The 18,893-nt window shown below is 42.4% G+C and overlaps 1 non-coding gene across 1 annotated transcript; it reads left to right on the top strand.

Annotated features, from left to right (window-relative positions):
* The first annotated feature begins 18,018 nt into the window (after window positions 1-18,018).
* Window positions 18,019-18,110, top strand: trnar-ucu (transfer RNA arginine (anticodon UCU)). The gene is given in 2 exon segments: window positions 18,019-18,055; window positions 18,075-18,110. It is a non-coding gene; the product is annotated as a tRNA-Arg (tRNA).
* Window positions 18,111-18,893: the final 783 nt, after the last annotated feature.

Raw genomic sequence — 18,893 nt, 5'->3', positions numbered from 1 at the left:
TTTTATTGGATGTAGGGAACCTACAGAATGCATCAAGACAATTAAGACATATTCCTTGAACGCTGCAGCAGGTATTAAAGGTGCAGGCTTTATTTTTTCCCATGGTTTGAAATGTATGACACGTCAGGCAAAATTCAATTACATTCATCTGCAATCCAGGCCAGTAAAAATGTCTTTGTATTTTAGCCTCCATTTTCCTCACGCCTCAGTGACATCCAATTTTTTGGCACATGTGGCACTCGCAGCACCACTTTTCTGTACCCTACTGGAAAAAAAAACATTCTGCCCATTTCTCACATGCTTGAATATATGTTGGTCTCCATTTCCTCCTTAACATATCATTTGCTAAGTAATATCACACAGGGATGCATTCACTCTCCTTCCGAATATATGTCTTCTGATCCAAGTGATTTAATTTTTCATCTTTCTGCTGTAACTCGGTAGCATAGCTGAGCTGAATATACTAGCATTTTTAACGTTTGTCCCCTGCTGTGTCCCACTTACTTGATATTAAAAACATTGTAATCTTGATGCGTTGTGTAGATTCCCTACATTCAATAAAAGACGGGAATGAGTACTAATTAACATAAATGGATGCAATCATTTTTCAGCTTCCTCATCCGTGCCTTTTGATTTCTCCTGCTTTCGATTGTGACTCTGTGATCGCGTAAAGACACAATCTGGGAAAATTCCTTTATCAACGTCCTGCATTGCTACTCTTGCCTGCAGCTCGACTGGCTTTTCAACTGGAGTATGGAGCAGGCTTACCGGTGATTGAGCTATATCATTTGCAAGCACAAATTGTATTCTTGGAGCTGAGAGTTTGTCCAGAACTCCCACCAAACTCCCCACTCTTTTCTGCCCACTCTAGCTTCACTGTACATCACTGAGCAATGTTTCGTCCCACCATGAATTCCTGTACACATAGTTCTTCAGGAGTACATATTTCCCCATCCTTCTGCATCACAGACTGAGACGATCCTGTGTCCCTAAATGCTGTTACCTGTCTATTTGCTACTCCTCGCCAAGGTAAATAACCTTTAACTTTGCAGGTATATTTTTCAAGCAGACATGGCACTTCCCCCTTACCAACCTCTGATCGGTTTGTGCACTCTGATGAAGCTTTCCAGCCTCCACTGTGCTTTCTATTACCATGCCAACAAAACATCCAGGCTTGTTTTGTTTTCCTGCATTTGATTTTACAGTGCTTTCCATAGTTCTCCAATACTGATTTCATGTGGCCTACTTTATTGCAATGAAAACCTCAGATCTTGTTCCCTTCAAGGTTTTCCTATATATCCTGTGATACGTTATCCTCGTGACCTTCACAGAGATTTAACTTTCCCTTTCCACGTGAGGATTTCTCTTTGCCCAATTTCTATCCCTCAGGCTTAAAATGATTCTGGAAGCCCATCCTTGTTTTATGGATCAGTTCATTACAATCAGCCATTTCAGCTGCTCTCTTTGTCGTTTTAACAATATGCTCTTCCAGTGTAATCTTATCTTCAGCATTTATCTCCAGCGTTTTAATGTGAATTCCTTTAGTAATTGCCAATTTCTGAAGTTCAATCTCTGTCTCCCTTTCTCTCTGCTCTTCTGCTCTCTCTTCTTCGAATCGTACCTGAAACTGTTTGAAATCTGGTCTCTTTTCCTTATCTCTCGCGTCTAACTCAAGCTGCTTCATATTCAATTAACATTTAAACATCTCTGCAAATTCTCATGAATTTTCCAGCTGGGTGAAATGCTGAGCTACTGCTCTCCTTTTCTCACAGAAAGAGGCAAATACAACCCAGCATTTTTGCTTATTCCAGAAGCATTGCCTGAATCAGTTTTTTGTAAAAATGCCAACTTTTCATCGTCCGTAGTCAAACAACCCTTTGTACCTAAATGAAACATGCTTTCCCAAGAACTGTCCACGACAATCCAAATCAACACCCGAAATGAAGACGCAGGCACATATCGGTTGCTCTTTTAATCCATCAACTATCTTCCAATTTGTTATGAGCTTGGCTAAATCATTCAAAAAGTTATTAAGCACACAACCCAGATCGTAACATTATATTCTTTTTCGTTAAGTGTACAGTGATAATTACCCAATTAGCTAATTATAAAAATTCACAAAATCACGGATAGAAAAATAAAAAAATATATAGAATACCCACAGAAATTAGTCCTTCCAAAATAGACTGAATTATGTCGTTCTGAAAGTACACAACATTCCGAAAAAAAGCACCTTAAACACAGTGAAAATGAAACAGAAGCTAAGGGTTAATAATTAGAACGGCAGAAGGAGAGAAGTTATGAATTAGTGCACCACTACTGAAGGATCTAAAAACCGGAATTCAGCATTCCAGAATGACCACTCTTTTACCATAAAACAGTTCATTTCTAAAACATAGAGTCTTTGGCCTCAAGCCTCAGCTGTTGATGGAGAAAAAAAAGGCCTCACAGCGAAGAATTACATCACTATAACACTTCATCTGATTCGGAGCCTGAACTGATTTACAATGCCTTTGATAAAAAAAAAGTCAAGACACATAATCCTTGAGGAAAAGTACAGCTCGTTGTTTTTTTTTAAAGAGAGCATCTTTGTGACAGCGCAGTCTGTCCAAATAATCTTCATAACTGAAATTCTACGAACAGACAATGTCCTGGTAAATTTGGTCTGCACAGTTTCCAGTGCTGTCACATCCCTGCCATAATGATAATTGCAGAAAGACACTCAATACTCCATCTAGAACCGATTGAGCAAATGAAATTAACAACTTAGAAATGCACAGAAACTGCACTTTTTCAATAATGTGACTTTTACACAATACTGCGCCGTGGAGAAAGTGAGAACTGCAGATGCCAGAACTCAGAGTCGATAGTGTGGCGATGGAAAACACAGTTGCTCAGACAGCATGCGAGGAGCGGGAGAATTTCAGTTTCAGACATAAACGCCTCATCACGAATGAGGTTTGTGGCCGTGGGGACTGAGAGATAAATGGGTGGTTTGGGAATTTGGGGGCGTGATAGCTGAGAAAGTGATGAGCAGATAAAGGTGGAAAATAAGATACGAATTCTGACAGGAGGTGGAGCGGGTAGGTTGGAAAGGTGACGTGCAGGACATAAGGGCAATGCTGAGTTGGAGTCATGAAACTAGAATAATGTGAGCGAAGGGTGATTGAGGAAACTGCTAATCCCATGTGGCATCAAGCTCCCAAGCGGAAGATGAGGCCTTCTTCTTTCAGGCGTCAGGTGTTTAGAGAATGCCAATGAAGGAGGTGCAGGACCTGCATGTGCTTGGCAGATTGGGAGGTAGAGAATGATTTACATCAGTGATGAGCTTCCAACTGCATATCCAAACTATCATTACGAACATGTTGTTACATCTCAGGAACAGTATCTGACACTACCCCCCATTTAAGTAGAAGGTGAGGATTGCAGATGCGAGAGATTGTAGTCATATTTAGCTACATTGAATTCCATTTGCCACCTTTCTGCCCAGCTCTGCAACTTGTCTATATCCCGCTGTAAACTGCCACATCCTTCCTCACTATCCACAACTCCACCGACTTTTGTGTCATCCACAAACTTACTCACCCAGCTTTGAAGCCCCTCCTCTAGATCAGTTATAAAGATAACAAAAAGCAATGGTCCAAAACAGATCCTTGTGGTACACCGCTAGTAACTGCACTCCAAGATGAATCTATACCATCAACTACTACCCTCTGTCTCCTTCCAGCCAGCCAATTCCTAATCCAAACCTCTAATGCACCCTCAATGCCCTACCTCCGTAGTGTTTGCATTAGCCTACCATGGGGTACCTTATCGAACGCCTTACTAAAATCCATATACACAACATCTACTGCTTTACCCTCGTCCACCTCCTTAGTCACCTGCTCAAAGAACTCAATAAGGTTTGTGAGGCACGACCTGCCCTTCACAAAACCATGCTGACTATCCTTGATCACGTTATTCCTATCCAGATGTTCATAAATCTTATCCCTTACAATTCTCTCTAAGACTTTGCCCACCACAGAAGTCAGACTCACTGGTCTATAGTTACTCGGGCTATCCCTACTCCCCTTCTTGAACAAGGGGACCACATTCGCCATCCTCCAGTCTTCTGGTACTATTCCCGTTGACAATGACAACATAAAAATCTAGGCCTATGGCTCTGCTATCTCCTCCCTAGCTTGCCAGAGGATCCTAGGATAAATGCCATCAGGCCCAGGAGACTTATCTATTTTCATCCTTTCCAGTAATCCCAAAACTTCTTCCCTACATACTTCAATGCCATCCATTCTAATCACTTGTGACTCAATATTCACACCAGCAACAGTGTCCTGTTCCTGAGTGAATACTGACGAAAAGTATTGATTTAGTGTCTCTCCAATCTCCTCCGCCTCCACGCACAACTTCCCACTACTATCCTTGACTGGACCAATACCTATCCTAGTCATCCTTTTATTCCTGACATACCTATAGAAAGCCTTTGGATTTTCCCTAATCCTACCAGCTAAGGACTTTTCATGTCCCCTTCTCGCTGCTCTTAGCTCTCTCTTTAGATCCTTCCTGGCTACCTTATAACTCTCAATCGCCCCAACTGAACCTTCACGCCTCATCTTTACATATGCCGCCTTCTTCCCTTTCACAAGGGATTCCAATTCCTTATTAAACCACGGCTCCCTCACAAGACCCTTAACTCCATGCCTGACTGGTACATACTTATCAAGGACACTCAGTAGCTGTTCCTTGAACAATCTCCACAGATCATTAGTATTCTTCTCTTGAAGCCTGTTTTTCCAATCCACACATCCTAAGTCATGCCTCACCGCATCATAATTTCCCTGCCCCCAGCTATAACTCTTGCCCTGCAGTGCACACTTATCCCTCTCCATCACTAAAGTAAAAGTCACCGAGTTGTGGTCACTGTCCATGAAGTGCTCACCTACCTCCAAGTCTAACACCTGGCCTGGTTCATTACCTAGAACCAAATCCAGTATAGCCTCACCTCTTGTAGTCAGGAAGGATAGCGCGAGAAAGCACAGTGGTTAGGCAACATCTGAGGACCAGGAATGTGAACGTTTCGAACATACCTAGCGAAGAACTTATGCTCGAAAATCGATTTTCCTACTCCATGGATGCTACCTTACCAGGGGTACATTTCAAGATCCACGCTTTTAACTCGACATCACCACCACTCAACTGCTTTAGAAAATTAAGATGCACCTGTCACCACTCAGTTGGTTCTTCTGCCGCATGCGAGAAAAAACTGCAACATTCTTTTCCCCATAAATATCAGGTCATTCAGATTCCTAAAGAAAAGAAAACTGCAGAGACTGATTACCTGGGGGAAAAAATTGTTGTAGAATTCTGCATTCTCTCAGTGAAACTGAATGTTTGAATATAAATTTGGTGAAGGAAAAGAGAAATCTTCTGTTTAATAACTGCTACATCTGTTTCTCAAAGGAAAAACGAGTTTCATCAACTGGAATGTTTCAATCAGGCAATGCATGCTCTCCCTGTCAGGTTCTGAGAGGAATGGTGGAATAGATATTGGCTTCACTATTGCTGAACAGATGAAAAATATTAATTTGACTTCCGAAACAGTTGATGCTCCTGCAGAAACGTCAATGTGACTCATATCCCAGCACAGCCATTTCGGTGTGTATTTCAGAGTCCTGCAATATCACAGTTCATTGAAAAGATTTTTATTGATTGTTCCTTATAAATACGGCATTCTCCATTTCAGAGTTCATTGGACAATATTTTACCCAGTCACTTATTCATCGGTACATCACCCCTAATGTTCCATTCACGACTTATCTTCCAAACTGCTTTCACGCAGAAAATGCTTATTTTTTAAACCAAAGACTGAGCTTAACCAATGTCTGTTGGACATCAACCATCATTCTGTCACTCTCTATACATTGTTTAGTGTGTCTCGGTGCCTGTCACCTGAAACCTGTGCTCTCTAGTTTTGAACTTCAACATATTGCGCAAATGATTTAGGCCAGTTGTCGATCCATGCCCCTCATGATTTCATAAACGATGAGAACGTGACACACTGGCTGGAGCATTCCAGCGAAAAAGCCCCTGCTGACACCATCTCCATGCTTATCTGAAGCCCTCGGCTCCCCGCAACACCCTTGTAAATCATGTGTGCACAGTTTCAATTTTCACAAAATCCTTCCTGTAGAAGTTGACCATAATTGTAAACAGTATTCTAAATGTGATCTCACCAATGCTCCATATCGCCACAACATGACCTTCCAACTTGGATAATCGACTTTCTGACTAATAACGAAAAGCGTGCCAAGTGCTTTCTTCACCACATTGTCTCCTTGTGGCACCACTTCATCTGCTTTTATAAATTTTGCCTTGACTGATAAAGTTGTGATTGTCACTATGTTCTGCTGCCTTCACGGATATGTTGACCAACATGCAAAGACTCTCTGTTCCTGTGGGTTTCCTCGTGTCCTGTCAATCATTGAGTAATCAGTTGATGTGTTCCTTCCAATGTGCATCACCTCATGTTTTTCATGGTTAGTTTCAACGTCGCCTCTCTGAATGTGACATTTGATAAATCCATTTCTGAGCTCCTACTTCCTAAAAGGATCTTCCTCACTATTAACCACTTTGCTAATATTCGTATCATCGACAACTCTGCTTATCATTTCCTCCTAACTTGTTCTACATTCTTTACACACATTCACAAACGACATGGGACCCAGCATTCATCCTTCTGTTACATCACTGAATACCAGTTCCAGTCACAAGGAACAGCCTTCTATCACCATCCTGTGTCTCTTACCACCACCAATTATGTTTGTATCCAACTGCCAGGGAACCTAAAATCCCTTTTCACTTGTATCCTCTTACCAGTCTTCAGAGTGGTGTCGTGTTGAAGGCTATGTTGGAATCCACACAAATAACATCAACTTCACTAACCTCGTTCAAAATAAAACCTGATCACTTGCCAATAAATTGTATTTAATCCAATCTGTTAGGTATGACATTCTGTAACAAAACCGTGATGACTCTCCCTGATGAAACCTTGCCTGGTGAAGTGGCAGTTAACTCTTTCCTTCAAGGTTCGCTCCAAAAGGTTCCCTTCAATTGATGTGAGATTCACTGCTGGGTGATTCTCTGGTTTATCTCTCCCAATCTTGCGTTAGTCCAGTCCACTACAAACCCAAAGATGAAAGTAAACCATTGCTCAGAACACCTGCAATTTCCTCCCTTGTCACAGAGAGGAACATAAGATACAAGTTCATCCTGAATTTGGAATATGCCCACTTCAATCCAGAAAACCGCGAACACTTCCTCAGTCCCTATGTCAAACTGCTTAAGAACTTTTCCATCCCTCCTCCTGCATTCTGCCCGTATATCTTGCCACAAGAGGACTGTTTGCTCGCTGAACAAGTAAAGTGATTCAGTCAGTTGTTCCATTTGCAGACACGACTGTACTGTAACTCTGGAGGATGATCATTCAGATATTTTAGCTTGAAAACGCTGTATTAAGCAATTGTGGTTATGAAATATTTGCTTTGATAGCCACAGGCTATTACAGTGAGAAATGGATTGAATTTTGTCCAACTGAAAAACATTTACTTAATTCCAACTCCTGTGCAGATTCCTATCTGTTCACATCTGATATGATGGAGATGTTGCTCTCTTGTTGTTTATCATATCCAGAACAGAGCGGCGGCACAAATCCCAAACACATGATTTCTACTTTCATTGACCTACGAAGTCGATGCCAGTGGCAAACATTGTAATGGGATTCATCAACAAGAGAAACTTTCAGGATGAAAACAGTTCTGTCTTCTGCGCAGGGGGTCATTACAGAAGCACAGTATCCAGCCTCCTCAGGGGCAAGACGAAAAGATGCTGAAAAGAGAAATCGAAGTTTACATTTTTTGTCCAGTGACCCCGTCCTTGGCACTGATGATTTCCAGGAAAACTTCGGTCGATATGCCGAAGATATGTGGGGGTGCAGTAATTACGAGGAAACGAGATGTCGGGATAGAGCCGAAAGAGAGAGACGAGCAGTTGGGCATAGGAATTGATAATGATCTGTTTGGAGCATTAACAACTGCTCACAGAGACTGTTTATGACTAACCAAAGGTAGTGTGTGACTAGGCCTGGTGAGTGTGTCGGGGGCCAACACATGGGAAACTTCAGGCCTCTAAAATGACTGAGATTGATCTGTAGGGTAGTGGGGTCCTCAAGCAGAAAATGATCTACTGCTTATTCAGCATGCGCTAAGCTATGATGCAACACGGCAGTAAGACTGAGATAAAGACGTTCGCTAGGAAACATGGTTCTGTGCTAAAGGAGCAGTGAACTGGAAGCTCAGGGACACTTTTGGCAATAGAACTTGGCATTCTGCAAAACACTTCGTTTCCCAAGGTAGTGGCGACCACAATATGAGCTGTAGACTAGATTGTGCGAAGTGTAGGGAAAGTATTGCTTCACCTGGAAGGTATATTTGAGCACTTGTATACTAAGCATGGAGGTCAGAAATGGACAAGGGAGGAGAAGCAAGAAACAAGGATACCGTGGATGATATTATTATAGATGTTTTTTAATCAATGAGTAAGAATGTGACCATAAAGGTACTATACCTGAATGCTCGTACTTTTTGGAAGGTTGGAGATATAACGGCATAAATCATCACAAATGAATACGATTTAATACACGTTGCAGAGACATGGAGACAGCATAGTCAAGACTGGGAGGTATATAATCACTGGTATGAGACAATTTGGAAGGACCGAGAGGATGGTAAGGAAGGTGGTGTAACTCAAACATTGAAGGACAACCTCAGACCGATGGAAACAGATGATTTAGTTTCTATGGAGAATGAGTTTGAATCGATTTGGGAGGAAATTAGAAGTTCTAAGAAGAAAATGTCACTGTTTGTCGGTGTCTATCCGCCTCCAAATTTTAAGATGACATTGGGGAGGGCAGTAAACAAAGACATAAATAACAAATGAAAAAACGAATGGCAATTATCATGTGGGAAATTAATAAACATGTCGATCGTTCGAAGCAGCTAAGTCAGGGTAGCCTTGATGGGGATAGTGTTGAGTGTATCTGCGATAGATTCCTTAAATAATGTGTAATCGAACAGGCCAACAACGGGAGAGGTTAAATTAGATTTAGTGCTGGGTAATGAACTCGGCAAGATGTTAGATTTGGCAATAGGTGAGCACTTTGGGGATAGTTACCAAAATTCAGTTATGTTTATTTTAGTTTTTCATAGGGATCGGTATACATCGAAGTGCAAGCGCTATTGCTGGGGGAAAGAAAATTGCAATGCGATTAGATAAGATTACGCATTCAGAGGTTGGCAAAGAAACGGCACGGAATGGGCAGAATAGAAATGTGGAGCTTATTCAAGGAGCAGGTTCTGTGTGTCTTTGATAAGTATGTACCTGTCAGAGGGGGAGGAAATTGTGAAGCGCAGGAGTCACGATTACTGAGGAAGTTGAATCTCTTGTTGAGAAGGCTTGTGTTCCCATGAGATGTGAATGCTCAGTAATGGAGATTGAGAGTTACAAGTTAAACAGGAAAAACCTGAAGAGAGAGTGAAGACGAGCCAGGAGGGGACAGAGAATTTGTTGACAGATAGATTAAGGGAAAATCCGAAAGCTTTCCATCGATATGTGAGGGCTAAAAGAATGAATAGAATAAAATATGGCCAATGAAGGACAGTCGTGGTAAGTAGTGTGTGGAGTCAGAAGCGATAGGGGAAGAGTGAAAGCAATGTCTTTAGTCAGGATTCGCACTGGGAAAACAAAATGTTGACTAGGACAATACTGAGAAACTGGCTACCAGACGAAATAGGATTGAAGTTCCCAAAGACAGGGCGCCATAAGCTCTGAAAATGTGAACATATCTAAATTCCCCTGGGCCAGATCGTATTTATCCTAGGACTTTCTGGGAAGCTAAGAATCAGATTTATGATTCTTCCACTTTGATATTAATGTTGTTATTGTCCAAAGTTAGAGTACCAGAACACTACAGGATAGTAAAATTGCTCTCTCATTCAAAAAAGGGAGTAAAGGAAACCCTGGAAATTATAGACCATTGACCCTTCCCTCGGTTGTGGGTAAAGTGTTGGAAAAGTTCCATGAGATAAGATTTGTAATCATCTCGAATGGAATAAATTTATGAGGGCAAGTCAAGCCGGTTTTGTGAATGGGTGGACGACACTCACAAACATTATCGAGCTCTGTGAAATGATCGTTGAACTGCAGGTCGGTTTGCTCACTGAATTGGGAAGTTCATTTCCAGACGTTTCATCACCCTACTAGGTAACAATTTCAGTGGGTCTCCAGGCGATGCACTGTTCATGATTCCTGCTTTCTCTTGATATGTTTGGGTTTCTTTGGGTTGGTGATGTCATTTCCGATGGTGATGTCATATCCAGTTCTTTTTTTCTCAAGGGGTATTCGATGGCGTTGAACTCAAAGTGTTTGTTGATGGAGTTCTGTATGGAATGCCATGCTTCGATTAAGTCTCCTGCATGTAGGTGTTTGGCTTGTCCTCGGATGGATGTGTTGCCTCAGGCGAATGCAATGTTTATCGAATGCAATTTTTGTCAAGTTCTTGCATGGCATTTTGGAAATGACATCAGTTTTTGCATATGGACAAATAGGCAGAAAACGAGCCACCAGGATACATGAACATCAACTAGCCACAATACGACGTGACCCTCTCTCACTGGTATCCTTACAAACAAATCAGTAGAGACACTACTTTGACTTGGACAACGCATCCATCCGAACACAAGTGAAACAGAGACACACGCGATCATTCCGAGAAGCATGGAATTCCAACTGGAAATCCATCAAAATCACATCGAGATAGACTTCGTCTACAACTCGCTGAAAAACAGAACTGGAAATTATATCATTACAGGAAATGACATCACCAACCCAAAGAACCGCAAGCATATAAATAGAAAGCAGAATTCATGAACAGTCCGTCATCCGAAGGCACAATGAATATATTAACCAGGAGGGTAACGAAACGTCTGGAAATGAGCCTTCCAGCTCAGTGAGCAAATCTTCATCTGGGAAGCTAAAACTGAGCTACAACTCTTGTCAAAACTTGCCAGATGACTAAACAGATGTATGAGGATAAAGCCGTTCATGTAATGCACGTTTGGGTTTCAGTTAGCAGTTTGATAAATCTCGCCACGGCAGGTGACTCACAAAATACTGAGGCATGGGAATGAGGGGGATGTCGTTCTTTGTATCAGAAATTAGCCAGCTGAAAGAAGACAGAGGGTGTTACTTGATGGGAAAACGTCATCCTGGAATTCTGTTGCTTGTGGTGTACTGCAACGATCTGTTTTGGGTTCACTGCTTTTTGTCATTTTTTTGTAAACGAGCTGGATGGGGGCGGAGAAGGATGGGTTAGTACATTTGCGGACGACACTAAGTTCGGGAAAGTTGTACACAGTGCTGAAAGATATTGTAGATAACACAGTGACACAGGTATGCAGTAGAGCTGGGCTGAGAGTTGGCAAATGGAATTTAATGCAGAAAAGTGTGAGAAAGAACATGGCATTAAAAATATCACAGAATATAAAGATTGATAGCAGAAGTTTCTAGTAAAATACAAAATGAAAAAAGAGGCAAAAGTAAACGTTGACCCTCTCGTGGATAAGAAGGGGCATTTCCTTATGGGATATGCGGAAATAGCAGTGACATTGATCAGGCATTTGCGTCGGTCTTCACAGTGGAGGATATTAATAACATGCCAATAATTGACAAAGAGATGACGTTTGGTGACGACCTGGGAACAGACATTATAACAAAAGAACTAGCGTTGGATTGTTGAAGCTAATATTGCAAAGGATGGTTACGTCTCCAGGACTTGATAGAATGCATCGCAGGGTACTAAAGGCAATGGTATGTGCTTGCGGTAATTTTCCAAAATTCGTTGATCTCTGGGCAGTCCCAGCAGATTGGAAAACACAAATATGGCGTTACTGTTTAAAAAGTGTGGCAGACAAAATATGAGGAATTAGATCAGATTACTTCGAGTATCGTAGCAGGCCATTCGTCCCAACAAGTCCACACCGACCGCTAAAGTGCAACCCACCCAGACCCATTCTCCAACATAATAGACCAGTTTATTTAACAAGTGTAGTGCATAAATTTCTTGAGTCTTTTATCGAGGAAAAAATAGCGGGGCTTCTCCGTAGAAATTTGACAGATGCAGCCTGGGTTAATGAAGAGCAGGTCATTCCTGCAAAATCTTTTCGAATTCTATGATGGCATTACGATCATGGTGTACAGCGGGACGCAGTGAATTGAAGTACTTAGATTTTAAAAATGGCCTCAACAACGTGCTGTTCAGGGGCAATATTCTGACAGATGGAATTCCGGATTTGTAGGTGTTCGCTGATGACAGGAGGGTATGTGGAATAGGCTTATTCCGAAAATTTAGAAGAATGAGGCCGGATCTTATGGAAACGTATAAGATTATGAAGGTCATGTGTGAGATAGAAAACGAGAGCATGCTTCCATTTGCAGATGAAACTAGTGCAAGAGGGCACAGCCTCTGGATTAGAACGAGATATAGGACTGAATTGAGAAGGAATTTCTTCAACCAGAGGGTTGTTCCTCGATGGAGAGCTTGCCCAACGATGTAGTTGTTGCGACATCAATCAATTTTTTTTTAGCTCGGGCTGCTTTTGTTTTGAACAATAAAGGAAGTAAAGATTACCTTCAGAGTTTGGTTAAGTGGATGCGTGTCCATGGAAAGATCAGGCATGAGCTGAATGAATGGCGAAGTATTCTTTAAGGCCTGTGCGGCAAAGCCTTGCTCCTCGTTCTCATGTTCTATGAATGTATGTGTCACATATTCCGCAATTTTAGGGAAAGCTTCCATGGACTTTGGGGGAGGTGTTGAGAGAGAAGGAGCAGTGCACCACAATGCCCTGGAGGGAATGTTCCGCGGGGGAGGCGGACAAAGGGCGGGGAGGGGGATGTATGTTTGGTAATAGCATTTCGCTGGAGGTGGTGGAATTAGAAAAATATTTCGCTGATCACTTGGAGTACTAGAGTGCGTAAAGCTCCAGACCAATTTCTGAAAAATAATGGGATGAGAATGGATCGTTGCTTCATGATGGACATTTGGAAGATGGGTCCAAAGTCCTATTTTGGTGCAGTGAAAGTCGCAATGTCTTTGAGAAGCTAACTTTAGCAGCCGTATATCATTGCGGCCACAGGAGCAGGTCATAGTCAGAGATTGTCTTGACTCCTAAAGCCTGAATAACACATAGCCTGCGATTACACGCCACCGATGATTTGTCACTGGCAGTCTCCGTTAACCGCTGTTCACTCTCAGAGCGAGATCGTTGTTCACCTCATTGACCAAATGTTCTTCTCTTTCTTTTCTTCTTTCCCTACCAACTGTTTACTACTTTACAATACAGAATGAAGCATGATGGGATAGTTCCTTTTCGCCTGGATGATTTCAGTGTGAAAGAAACAATGTACAGGAGAAGCACAACAGATTAGTCAGCATCTGAGTAGCAAGAAATATTTAAATCCCAACCTTCTTGAGGATTCCTTACTGCAGCTGTAACAATATTGAAAAGCTCAAAACCGTTCAGAACAGAGCAGCTGAATTGAGCAGCAACACATAACTAATAAAACATCGACAAACATCAATTCCCACCATAACCAAACGCTCAGACATGCAGTCTGCACAATCCACTAGATGTACTGCAGATATTCACCAAGGCTCCATCAAAAGTACATTACAAAATCACAACTGCATCCATCTAAAAGGAAAAGGGCACTCAACAGATAGGAAAGGCCACTTACCATCCTGATCTGGAAATATATTGCCATTACTCCAGAATCACTGGGTCAAAACTGTGGATTCCACTTACCTATAATTTGGATCTGCCGTCAGCACACAAAAACTGTGGTTCAAGATGGAAGCTCATCATCACCTTATCCAGTCAAATCAGGAATGAACAATAAATGCTGACCTGTTCTGGAATAACCACATCCATGGAGAATGAAAATCACATGCTGTGGTGTTCTGAGGATCCTCTCTTACTGAGATATTTCTGGATTTATTTGAGTGGTATCAAAGATGAGGATTTGCTGTTGGGAAACTGAAACGAAGCATTACATCGGGATTTGAAGGTGTTGCTTTGTTCCATGTAGCCTGAAACTTTCCCGCCTTTGAAAATGAAAGCAGAAAGGTAAATTCACAGTGGAGTGGAAGTATTCACTACCTGAAATATCGAGGCATAATTGGAGGGACGCTGGAGAGAAACTGCGGAAATTTGATGACGATTCAATTACTTGTCTGCCCTGAAGATTCATCAGGGCAACCACACTGGGGGAAAACAATTCAACTGTTCTCAGTGTGGAAAGGGAGTTGCTCAGTTCTCTAACTTGCTGACTCGTCAGTGGGTTCACACTGACAAGAAACCATTTAATGGCCTAGAGTATGAAAAGGGCATTAAAAGGTGTCACGAACTGCTGTACATTCAACGTATTTACTCTGACAAGAAACCATTCAAGTACTCTCTCATAGGGAATGGGTTCAGGACGTCATTTGATCTCACTTTACATCTGCGAACTCAGTGGAGAGAGGTCGTTCGCCTGTTCTAAGAATGGGAAAGGATTCTTTCAGTCATTCTGTCTGCTGAGGCACCAGTGAGTTCACACAGAGGAGAGACCATTCGTCCGCTGTGATTTGAAATAATTAATTGATTCTGGAAATCTGCTGAAATTCAAGCGAGTTCATACTGCAAAGAGACCATTCACCTGAATGTATACGATGTGCATTTGAATGGAAAGGTGAACCAGAATTGACTGTCTGGTTGTAACGCTACAATAAAGACGGCTTTTGCTAAATCCACAGCAGAGAACCATTTACTATCCGGTTGTATTTGGGTAATATTGCACAAGGATTAGGAACATTTGGGGCGGGCGGAACAACAGCATAATTGACTACCTGCGGGCTGCACGGTGGCACAGTGGTTAGCACTGCTGCCTCACAGCGCCTAAGAGCCGGGTTCAATTCCCGACTCAGGCAACTGAGTGTGTGGAGTTTGCATGTTCTCCCCATGTCTGCGTGGGTTACCTCTGGGGGCTCCGGTTTCCTCCTGCATGCTAAAGATGTGCGGGTCAGGTGAATTGGCCATGCTAAATTGCCCCCTAGTGTACTGGTATGGGTGGGGTGCACTTCGGCGAATCGGTGTGGCCTTGTTGGGCCGAAGGGCCTGTTTGTAGACTGTAAATCTAATCTAAAAATAAACCTCCATTTAACTGGAATACTTGCCTTTTTGACTGGAAGAATGGGGGCACTCACCGGTGATTATCCACAGGGAATTATCACTTCATCCTTCAGGACGGAGTCAACGACTGGAGTAATTCCTTTTCCAGCCTCGGGTTTTAACGAGTCTTTTGTTCTGCAAGATCGATACTGAGACTTCGGGATTATTCTTTTGGATTCAAGGCTTCGTATGAACCCACATCACGTTTGTCTTTTGCCCTGCACTCAGTAGGGACCCTACTTAATCTTGGATCCGAAACATCTACCGTAGCTCAACACTAGGCTACCCTCTTGGCGGGGGTTACCGGGACTGCCCGATCTGCCTGAGTTAGCCAATTTAGTTTCTCCATATATGTCCTTATATCTGGACTGAAGCAGATATGCACATCGTCCCTGAAGACACAAGCTTTTGTTTTTTTTTGTGCCAGTAGTACCCATGGTCCGAAATCCTGCCACATTACACTGGATGTGTTCGCCAATGGTACTTGAGGATAGGAGCGTTCCACATCTAAAAAATGGGTTCTATTTGCCCGACAGATATTTTGGATAAGTTTACACTGACCGCACATCTGTGATCGTTCTAATAAAATTTGCACAATAATAACTGACCTGGTTAAAACATTCTCCTAAAAAAATCCTTCTCATATGATTTGTAAGGGCCATGACGGTTTATGCGTGCTGAGCAGTGCCTCATATCTCCAGCAAGAAAATCGGGGTTAATGGGATTAATATGGTTACTTGCAACCTGGGCGAGCGAATCGCTCACTGAACTTATGGCTCTCTGGGTAATCATCACTCATAGCCATGCATCAGGAGTCGTGAGTCGGATTTTACAGCCTGCACTGGTAAATCTTCTTTTTGTATTACCTGCAAGCCTGTCGGGGTACTGCACAAATCCGACCACAGACTCACTATGAGATCGCCAGCTGTCAGATTTAAAGAACAGAATTCCGAGAAATGAAATGAGAATTGGAATGTTTCACCATTACTGGTTTCACACCATAGGGGTGCTGTTCATCTCTCCCGTGTCATGAATCCTGATGCATCCATTGCGTCGACTCTCTCAACGGCCGAGATTTAAGTACTGAATATGTTGCCCCTGTATCTACCAAAATGGTAACTGGTGCACCTTCCACACATAATACAATTTCCCTTGATAATAGAATTCGCTTCTTCTTATCAACACTTCAATGTCAGGGACCTGAAATATTCGAGTTCCTTTCCAGATACAGAGTTGTTTTTTCCCCATTCCTTGTCTGGTGATATGGTCGTTTACTGGCTCTGTAAGTCTGCCATTAGTTCGGTTTAACTTTACATTTTTTTTCTTTCAGTCTGCAATACTTGCCTCTGCAAAGTCAGGTTCTTACTTCTTTGTTTCCCTGTGCTTTTATTGGTTTCGAAATAAATGCTAATTTCCCATTACAATGGACAGCACATTATTTTTACAGGTCGCTGCAACAGCGAGGGCCGAAGTGCCTGCACTGCATTGTAACGTTCTATGTTGTAAGCTACATTTCCTGCTAGTTTCTCATGTCTCTCATCACATGTGGAAGCTTCCAGTCACATCTTCCAGAGATTTGTCTGCACTTCGTTCAATAGAAGCAACTGCATTTCCTGCTCAGAATGTGATATTTCTGCAATGGAGAGAGGAAAACAGAGTCGGTGACAAAACTGAGATTACTTGCGTTCTGTCCAGAATCAACAAAAACTATCCCGATCTTCCAGTCTCCTGTAACTTCAACATTACACTGTTTTCCCACCCTTCAGGTTCTTTGCCTGTATTCCTGATGAGGGGCTGTTGCCCGAAACGTCGATTTTGCTGCTCCTCGGATGCTGCCTGAACTACTGTACAATTCCAGCCACACTCTAATCGAGACACTGTGTTCCCAGGCCACTATTCCAGTCTCTGGTTTGCTGCAGTGCTCCTTCAAGGAATAACTCAAGCTGGAATACCTTCAACTCATTTTATACAGACAGACCATGCAAACGTTAGGACCCAACATCGAGTTCAATCATTTTAGAACCCGTCCGCCCTCTTCCACATTCTCCACCCACCCGTCCATCCCATCAATTCCGAAGACAGATCATTGGACTCGAAATGTTAACTTTCCTTTTCATGAGATATGGACACTAGCCGTTGATTTTGTTCAGACCTTTTGGCTTTACTTCAGGGAACTTTGCTTGTCCGTTGCAATCGCCAGATTGCTGGAAGCTTCTGATTGCAGGATGAGATATTCAGAGGAGATGACAGGAATGGCAAGGGCTGGACCATTTCCATTGTGAAGGTAGACGAGCTAGGTTGGGGGATGTTTATCGAAGAGCAGAGAAGGCTCTTTGAGTAACCGATTAACGTGCACATTTTATGAAAAGGATATATATGTATGAGAAGGATCAGACTATATTTGGAAGGAATACAGTGGCATAAATGAAATACAGTAGACAAGATGTTTTGAGGAGAATTTGCGACAATGCTTTCACCAGTAGAGTGTTGCGAATCTGGAAATCATTATCTGAGCATGTGGTAAAGCTACGTGTCATGAGAACATTCCAGCAGTCTGTAGACGTACATTTGAAGAGCCAGAGCACACGTGGATAAGGAACAGGTACTGGAAAGTGTAACCAGGACAGACAGATGCGAGATGGGTGTCCTGAACGCAATGGGTCAAACACAAATTTGTGTGTTCAAAGGCAATCGCAGGCGTGGCTCTGTGGCGCAATGGATAGCGCGTTGGACTTCTATGTCACTGCTCAGATTGTAATTCAAAGGTTGTGGGTTCGAGTCCCATCAGAGTCGACTTTTAGTTTATGGTTTGGAAGATGGTCAGAGCAGACTCAGCTGCTCATCTGCAAAACCAACAATATTCGTGCAGAAACCCAACTGTCTCGAAACGAAATATTTTCCTCTCACAAGTTTAAATTTTTGATGTCTATTTATGATAGAGATCAATAAACATCTGTTAGTCAGTAGACAACACGATGATGTGGATAGGCTGGAAAAAGACACAAAATTGTTGTGTCAGCCATGATGATATTGAATCATGGAGCGGGGCCAGATCGGTATTAACAATGGGCTCCTTTGTGTCTGTGCCATTTCTGGTCCAGATTTTTAAACAATCGTAATGATAACAATATGAATTAAACACCACGAAATATTTTGGTCTCACCTCCACATCCCTTCCCTTCCAACTGGAATAGACAGCTCTTGTTTTAGCTTTAGATCAGACTGTGGAGAATTCTGACAAGTTCTCCTTCAGACTGAATGTTGCTTCGCATGGGTTTCAAAGTGGATACATGGAGCAAGCAAATGCATGGAATCAGGTGCTTCTGGGGCAGATTTCCCCTTTGCTGGGCTGGAATTCTGGCCAAGGTAATGAACGTGAAGTTCTGACATTTTGAATCTTACTCTGGATTCTTGCGTCTTCAGCAATTAAATCGGAATTCACGTTGCCCTTGCATAACATTATTCAATCTTCACTGTTTATAAAAACCATGCCACGTCCTCGTGGGTGCAGTATGCTGAATATTGTTGTCGTTTTGTGCAGTGTGGGTCGATGTGTCATATGAACATGCCGATGGA

This window comes from Hemiscyllium ocellatum, unplaced genomic scaffold (genome assembly GCF_020745735.1).
Source record: "Hemiscyllium ocellatum isolate sHemOce1 unplaced genomic scaffold, sHemOce1.pat.X.cur. scaffold_487_pat_ctg1, whole genome shotgun sequence".
NCBI lineage: Eukaryota > Metazoa > Chordata > Chondrichthyes > Orectolobiformes > Hemiscylliidae > Hemiscyllium > Hemiscyllium ocellatum.
Note: the sequence above shows the minus strand (reverse complement) of the source record. Positions and strands in the feature narration are given on the sequence as shown.